The sequence below is a fragment of the Vulpes lagopus genome, chromosome 2 (assembly GCF_018345385.1).
Source record: "Vulpes lagopus strain Blue_001 chromosome 2, ASM1834538v1, whole genome shotgun sequence".
NCBI lineage: Eukaryota > Metazoa > Chordata > Mammalia > Carnivora > Canidae > Vulpes > Vulpes lagopus.
In genome coordinates this window covers 39,015,765-39,024,065 of record NC_054825.1, presented here as the reverse complement: position 1 = coordinate 39,024,065, position 8,301 = coordinate 39,015,765, and positions in this window count along the sequence as shown.

The following is an 8,301-nucleotide window of genomic DNA, read 5'->3' as shown; positions in this document are numbered from 1 at the left end:
AAGGGAAACAGGCATTCAGATCCAGGAAATAGAGAGATCCCCCCTAAAATCAATAAAAACCGTTCAACACCTTGACATTTAATAGTGAAGCTTGCAAATTCCAAAGATAAAGAGAAGATCCTTATAGCAGCAAGAGACAAGAAATCCCTAACTTAAATGGGGGAGAGTAATAGGTTAACAGAAGACCTCTCCACAGAGACCTGGCAGGCCGGAAGGGGCTAGCAGGATATATTCAGGGTCCTGAATGAGAAAAACATGCAACCAAGAATACTTTATCCAGCAAGGCTCTCATTCAGAATGGAAGGAGAGATAAAGAGCTTCCAAGACAGGGAGGAACTGAAAGAATATGTGACCTCCAAACCAGCTCTGCAAGAAATTTTAAGGGGGACTCTTAAAATTCCCCTTTAAGAAGAAGTCCAATGGAACAATCCACAAAAACAGGGACTGAATAGGTATCATGATGACACTAAACTCATATATTTTAATAGTAACTCTGAATGTGAACGGGCTTAATGACCACATCAAAAGGCACAGGGTTTCGGACTGGATAAAAAAGCAGGACCCATCCATTTGCTGTCTACAAAAGATTCATTTTAGACATAAGGACACCTACCGCCTGAAAATAAAAGGTTGGAGAATCATTTACCATTCAAACGGTCCACAAAAGAAAGTAGGGGTAGCCATCCTTATATCAGATAAACTAAAATTTACCCCAGACTGTAGTGAGAGATGAAGAGGGACACTATGTCATACTTAAAGGATCTATCCAACAAGAAGACTTAACAATCCTCAATATATATGCCCCGAATGTGGGAGCCGCAAAATATATCAATCATTTAATAACCAAAGTTAAGACATACTTAGATAATAATACACTTATACTTGGTGACTTCAATCTAGAACTTTCTACACTCGATAGGTCTTCTAAGCACAACATTTCCAAAGAAACAAGAGCTTTAAATGATACACTGGACCAGATGGATTTCACAGATATCTACAGAACTTTACATCCAAACTCAACTGAATACACATTCTTCTCAAGTGCACGTGAAACTTTCTCCAGAATAGACCATATACAGGGTCACAAATCAGGTCTGAACCGATACCAAAAGATTGGGATCATCCCCTGCATATTCTCAGACCATAATGCCTTGAAATTAGAACTAAATCACAACAAGAAGTTTGGAAGGACGATCTTGCTAAAAAGATGAAAAAGATGAAAGGGTCAACCAGGAAATTAAGAAAGAATTAAAAAGATTCATGCAGACTAATGAGAATGAAGATACAACCATTCAAAATCTTTGGGACGCAGCAAAAGCAGTCCTGAGGGGGAAATACATTGCAATACAAGCATCCATTCAAAAACTGGAAAGAACTCAAATACAAAAGGTAACCTTACACCTAAAGGAGCTAGAGAAAAAACAGCAAATAGATCCTACACCCAGCAGAAGAGAGTTGAGAGTTAATAAAGATTCGAGCAGAACTCTAAAAAATCTAGACCAGAAGAACTGTGGAACAGATCAACAAAACCAGGAGTTGGTTCTTTGAAAGAATTAATAAGGTAGATAAACCATTAGCCAGCCTTATTAAAAAGAAGAGAGAGAAGACTCAAATTAATAAAACCATGAATGAGAAAGGAGAGATCACTACCAACACCAAGGAAATACAAACGATTTTAAAAACATATTATGAACAGCTATACGCCAATAAATTAGACAATCTAGAAGAAATGGACGCATTCTTGGAAAGCCACAAAGTACCAAAACTGGAAGAGGAAGAAATAGAAAACCTGAACAGGCCAATAACCAGGGAGGAAATTGAAGCAGTCATCAAAAACCTCCCAAGACACAAAAGTCCAGGGCCAGATGTCTTCCCAGGGAATTCTATCAAACGTTTAAAGAAGAAACCATACCTACTCTACTAAAGCTGTTTGGAAAGATAGAAAGAGATGGAGTACTTCCAAATTCATTCTATGAGGCCAGCATCACCGTAATTCCAAAACCGGACAAAGACCCCACCAAAAAGGAGAATTATAGACCAATGTCCCTGATGAACATGGATGCAAAAATTCTCAACAAGATACTAGCCAATAGGATCCAATAGTACATTAAGAAAATTATTCACCATGACCAAGTAGTATTTATTCCCGGGACACAAGGCTGATTCAACACCCGTAAACAGTCAATGTGATTCTTCATATCAGCAAGAGAAAAACGAAGAACCATATGATCCTCTCATTAGATGCAGAGAAAGCATTTGACAGAATACACCATCCATTCCTCATCAAAACTCTTCAGACTGTCGGGATAGAGGGAACAGTCCTCAACATCTTAAAAGCCATCTACGAAAAGCCCGCAGCAAATATAATTCTCAATGGGAAAGCACTGGGAGCCTTTCCCCTAAGATCAGGAACAAGACAGGGATGTCCACTCTCACCACTGCTATTCAACATAGTACTGGAAGTCCTAGCCTCCTCAATCAGACAACAAAAAGACATTAAAGGCCTTCAACTTGTCAAAGAAGAAGTCAAACTCTCCCTCTTCATCAATGACATGATACTCTATATAGAAAACCGAAAAGACTCCACCCCAAGATTACTAGAACTCATACAGCAATTTGGCAGTGTGGCAGGATACAAAATCAATGCCCAGAAGTCAGTGGCATTTCTATACACTAACAATGAGACTGAAGAATGAGAAATTAAGGAGTCAATCCCATTTACAATTGCACCCAAAAGCATAAGATACCTAGGAATAAAGCTAACCAAAGAGGTAAAGGATCTATACCCTAAAAGCTATAGAACACTTCTGAAAGAAATTGAGGAAGACACAAAGAGATGGAAAAATATTCCATGCTCATGGATTGGCAGAATTAATATTGTGATAATGTCAAAGTTACCCAGGGCAATTTACACTTTAAATGCAATCCCTATCAAAATACCATGGACTTTCTTTAGAGAGTTGGAACAAATTATTTTAAGATTTGTGTGGAATCAGAAAAGACCCCGAATAGCCAGGGGCATTTACAAAAGAAACCATACCTGGGGGCATCACAATGCCAGATTTCAGGTTGTCCTACAAAGCTGTGGTCATCAAGACAGTGTGGTACTGGCACAAAAACAGATACATAGATCAATGGAACAGAATAGAGAATCCAGAAGTGGATCCTCAACTTTATGATCAACTGACATTTGATAAAGGAGGAAAGACTATCCACTGGAAGAAAGACAGCCTCTTCAATACATGGTGCTGGGAATATTGTACATGCAGAAGAATGAAACTAGACCACTCTCTTTCACCATACACAAAGATAAACTCAAAATGGATGAAAGACCTAAATGTGAGACAAGATTCCATCAAAATCCTAGAAGAGAACACAGGAAACACCCTTTTTGAACTCGGCCACAGTAACTTCTGGCAAGATACATCCATAAAGGCAAAAGAAACAAAAGCAAAAATGAACTATTGGGACTTCATCAAGATAAGAAGCTTTTGCACAGCAAAGGATACAGTCAACAAAACTAAAAGACAACCTACAGAATGGGAGAAGATATTTGCAAAAGACGTATCAGATAAAGGGCTATTTTCCAAGATCTATAAAGAACTTATTAAACTCAACAGCAAGGAAACAAACAATCCAATCATGAAATGGGCAGAAAACACGAACAGAAATTTCACCAAAGAAGACACACACACGGCCAACAAGCACATGAGAAAATGCTCTGCATCACTTGCCATCAGGGAAATACAAATCAAAACCACAATGAGATACCACCTCACACCAGTGAGAATGGGGAAAATTAACAAGGCAGGAAACCACAGATGTTGGAGAGGATGTGGAGAAAGGGGAACCCTCTTACACTGTTGGTGGGAATGTGAACTGGTGCAGCCACTCTGTAAAACTGTGTGGAGGTTCCTCAAAGAGTTAAAAATAGACCTGCCCTACGACCCAGCAATTGCACTGTTGGGGATTTACCCCAAAGATTCAGATGCAATGAAACGTCGGGACACCTGCACCCCGATGTTTCTAGCAGCAATGGCCACAATAGCCAAACTGTGGAAGGAGCCTCGGTGTCCATCGAAAGATGAATGGATAAAGAAGATGTGGTTTATGTATACAATGGAGTATTACTCAGCCATTAGAAACGACAAATACCCACCATTTGCTTCCACGTGGATGGAACTGGAGGGTATTACGCTGAGTGCAGTTAGTCAACGGAGAAGGACAAACAGTGTATGTTCTCATTCATTTGGGGAATATAAATAATAGTGAAAGGGAATATAAAGGAAGGGAGAAGAAATGTGTGGGAAATATCAGGAAGGGAGACAGAACATAAAGACTCCTAACTCTGGGAAACGAACTAGGGGTGGTGGAAGGGGAGGAGGGTGGGGGGTGGGGGTGAATGGGTGATGGGCCCTGAGGGGGACACTTGATGGGATGAGCACTGGGTGTTATTCTGTATGTTGGTAAATTGAACACCAATAAAAATTAATTTATTAAAAAAAGAAGATGTGGTTTATGTGTACTATGGAATATTACTCAGCTATTAGAAACGACAAATACCCACCATTTGCTTCGACGGGATGGAACTGGAAGGTATTATGCTGAGTGAAATAAGCCAATCGGAGAAGGAGAAACATTATATGGTCTCATTCATTTGGGGAATATGAAAAATAGTGAAAGGGAATAAAGGGGAAAAGAGAAAAAATAAGCGGGAAATATCAGAAAGGGAGACAGAAATGGAAGTCTCCGAACTCTGGGAAATGAACTAGGGGTGGCGGAAGGGGAGGAGGGCAGGCTGTGGGGGTGACTGGGTGGCAGGCACTGAGGTGGGCACTTGACAGGATGAGCACTGGGTGTTATTCTTTATGTTGGCAAATTGAACACCAATAAAAAATAAATTTATGTAAAAATGCTTGTTTAATTAAAAGGAAGATAGGGAAGAGAATAAGGAATATAAAACAGGGGACAAATTAAAGGAAACATCAAGATGGTAGACTTAAATCTAAATTTGCAACAATATCATTATATGTAAATGGACTAAGCACTCAAATAAAAAAAGAAGGACACACACACAGAGTGACAGAGACAGAGATTACCATATTAGGTAAAAAGCACATACTTACTATGTGCTGGTTATAAGAATAACATTTAAATACACAGAGCAAGAAATTACAAGCAAATATGAAGCAAAAGAAAGTTATGTGACCAAAATAATATTTATTTTAAAAAAAGACTTCATGATGAAGTGTATTTTCAGAGATAAAGGGTAAATTTGTAATGATAAAGGGATGACATTATCAAGAAGACATAATTCTATATATATATGAACACAATAGTAGAACTTAAAGTTCATGAAAGAAAGGTTGGAGAAACTAAAAGAAGTACTGAGGAGGGCACTTGATGGGATGAGCACTGGGTGTTATACTATATGTTGGCAAATTGAACCTCAATATAAATAATAAATAAATAAATAAATAAATAAATAAATAAATAATATTTTAAAAAGGAGAAGTTAAAAAAATATCCACAGTTATAGTTAGAGGTTTTAACACCATCATTTAATAATTAATATGGCAAAAAGACAAAAAGAAGTCATTAAGTACAGAGGATTTGAATGACTATCAACTAAGTGTACATAACTGGTTATTGTAGATTATTACATTCATCACCTGGAGAATACACATTATTTTCATGTGCACTTGGAAATTGCACTTCTAGGTATTTACCCAATGGATACAAAAATACTGATCTGAAGGGATACATGCACCCCAATGTTTATAGCAGCATTATCAACAATAATCAAATTATGGAAAGAGCCTAAATGTCCATTGATTGATGAGTTAAACAGATGTGATACACACACACACACACACACACACACATACACACACACACACAATAGAATGTTACTCAGCCATAAAAAAGAATGAAATCTTGCCATTTGCAATGACATGGATGGAACGAGAGTGTAGTATGCTAAAGGATTTACGTCAGTTATAGAAAGATAAATACCATATGCTTTCACTCATATGTGGAATTTAAGAAACCGATGAATATAGGGTAAAGAAAAAAAAGGAGAGGCAAAGCATAAGAGATACTTTTAACTATAGAGAACAAGCTGATGGTTGCTGGAGGGGAGGTGTGCTGGGGATGGGCTAAATGGGTGATTGGTATTAAGGAGGGCACCTATGATAAGTGCTGGGGTTATATGTAGGTGATGAATCACTAACTTCTCCTGAAGCTAATATTACACTATACGCTAACTAGCTGGAATTTAAGTTAAAAAACTAAAAAAAAAAAAAGAAATTTCAAGATATATTTTTGCTGGGTTGTAAAACAAATCTCAAAATATTTCAGAGGGCTGAAAATATATGGAACATGTTCTCCAATCACAATTGAATTAAGTAAGAAATGAATTACAATAATTTACTTAGAAAATTCCTCAATACTTGGATATAAAAAGCACATTTCTTTTTTTTTAAAATAGTTCATTTGTAAGTCACTCTTGGATTACAGAAAATATTACTAAGAAAATCTTAAAATATTTTGGACGCAAAAATATTAACACAAGATATTAAATTTCATGAAATGCAGTCTAAAGCATGTTTAGAGGAAACTGCATAGCATTAATACTTATATTTTTAAAAATGTATAAAATTAATCATTTAGATATTCAGTTTTAAAGGGTAGAAAAATAAAAGGGAGGTTTAACTAAATTATGCAGATGAGTTTGAATTCATATAAACATGAATGCACATGTATATGAATCAATGAAATAGTGAACTAAAAGTTTAAAGAAAAAGTTGGTTCTTTGAAACAACTCAAAATTGTTAAGCTCTTAACAAGACTAATAAGAAAAAAAAGAAATATCATATAGTATTAATATTTCTCTTATTTCATTCTGCTTTAATGTCCTCTAGGACCACCCATGGTGCCACAAATGTCAGAATTTCCTTCTTTCTCATGGCTGAATAATATTACACATTATATATCACGTCTCTTTACCCATTCACCACTAATGGCTATTTTCATATCTTGGCTATTGTGACTAACGCTGTGATAAGCATTGAGAGTGCAGATATCCTTTATTCAGTTCCTTTGGATATATACCAGAAGTAGGAGTTCTGGATCACATGGTAATTCTATTTTTAATTTTTTGAGGAAGTTCCATATTGTTTTCTGCAATGGCCGAACCAATTTACAGAGGTTGTGTCCAATTAAAAATGACTTATAAGACCAAACGTTTGTGAGAATATGGAGCATTTTAAATACTCATGAATTGCTATTGAGAAATGAAATCCAATTCTGGAAATTGTTTTGTGATTTCTTATAATGCTAAGACCTATTTTATGATCAGTTCAGTACTCTCACTCCAAGCCATATACTCCAGAGAATAAATGCAGTCTTCAAAATGACTTGTAGAAGAATATTTATAATGTCTTTATTCATAGTAGCCCTGAACTGGAAAGGACACAAATGTCCTTCAGTGGAAGAGTGGAAAACTGTTGTATAGATAGATAATGACCTACCTCAAAGCACTCTGAAAGAATAAATCATTGGTTCATGTGATAGCATGGAAATCTGAGGAAATCTGAGGAAATAAAGCCAGACATATGCTGTGTTCCACTTAAATGAATCTCAAGAAGTGGCAAAAGAAAATTTTGATGACAGAAATAAAAGTAGTTTTCTCTTGGTGTGGGCTATTGACTTGGGAGAGGCACAGGAGACTTGTGATGAGATGGGAATGTTTTATAGTTTGGTTTGGTAGTAGTTACATGGCTGTTTACATATGTAGAAAATTATCAACCTGTAACTAGAATTTGTACATTTTACAGTGTGTAAATTATACCTCATTAAATAAAATACCATGTTAAAAAGGAAAAAAAAGAAAAAAATTGTAAAATGTCTTTTGTTGTATATGCTTGTCTTTCTTGTCATATATAATTCAGTATTTTGTAAATTTTGCAACTCTAGGGCACTCATGGCAAATATACCTTTAAGGACTTGTACAAAGGACAACGTAGCTATTGAGAATGGTGGTAGTATGTTACCATATGCAGTGAAATGGAAATTATGGTATGTTTCTGCTGAAATTTCTTATTTCCAAATATGAACAATTAAATGTCCTCTGGGACTCTGTTGTGATTTAAGTTCCTTCTCCTCTAATGAATTCTGAATATTCCAGAGGTTTGTTCTTTTAGACCACGTGTGTCCTCATTGGGGATGGTAAATTGGTAAATAACCCGGTGGTAAATATTTATCAGGGCATGTGAATGTATTCTCATTTATGACTGCAAT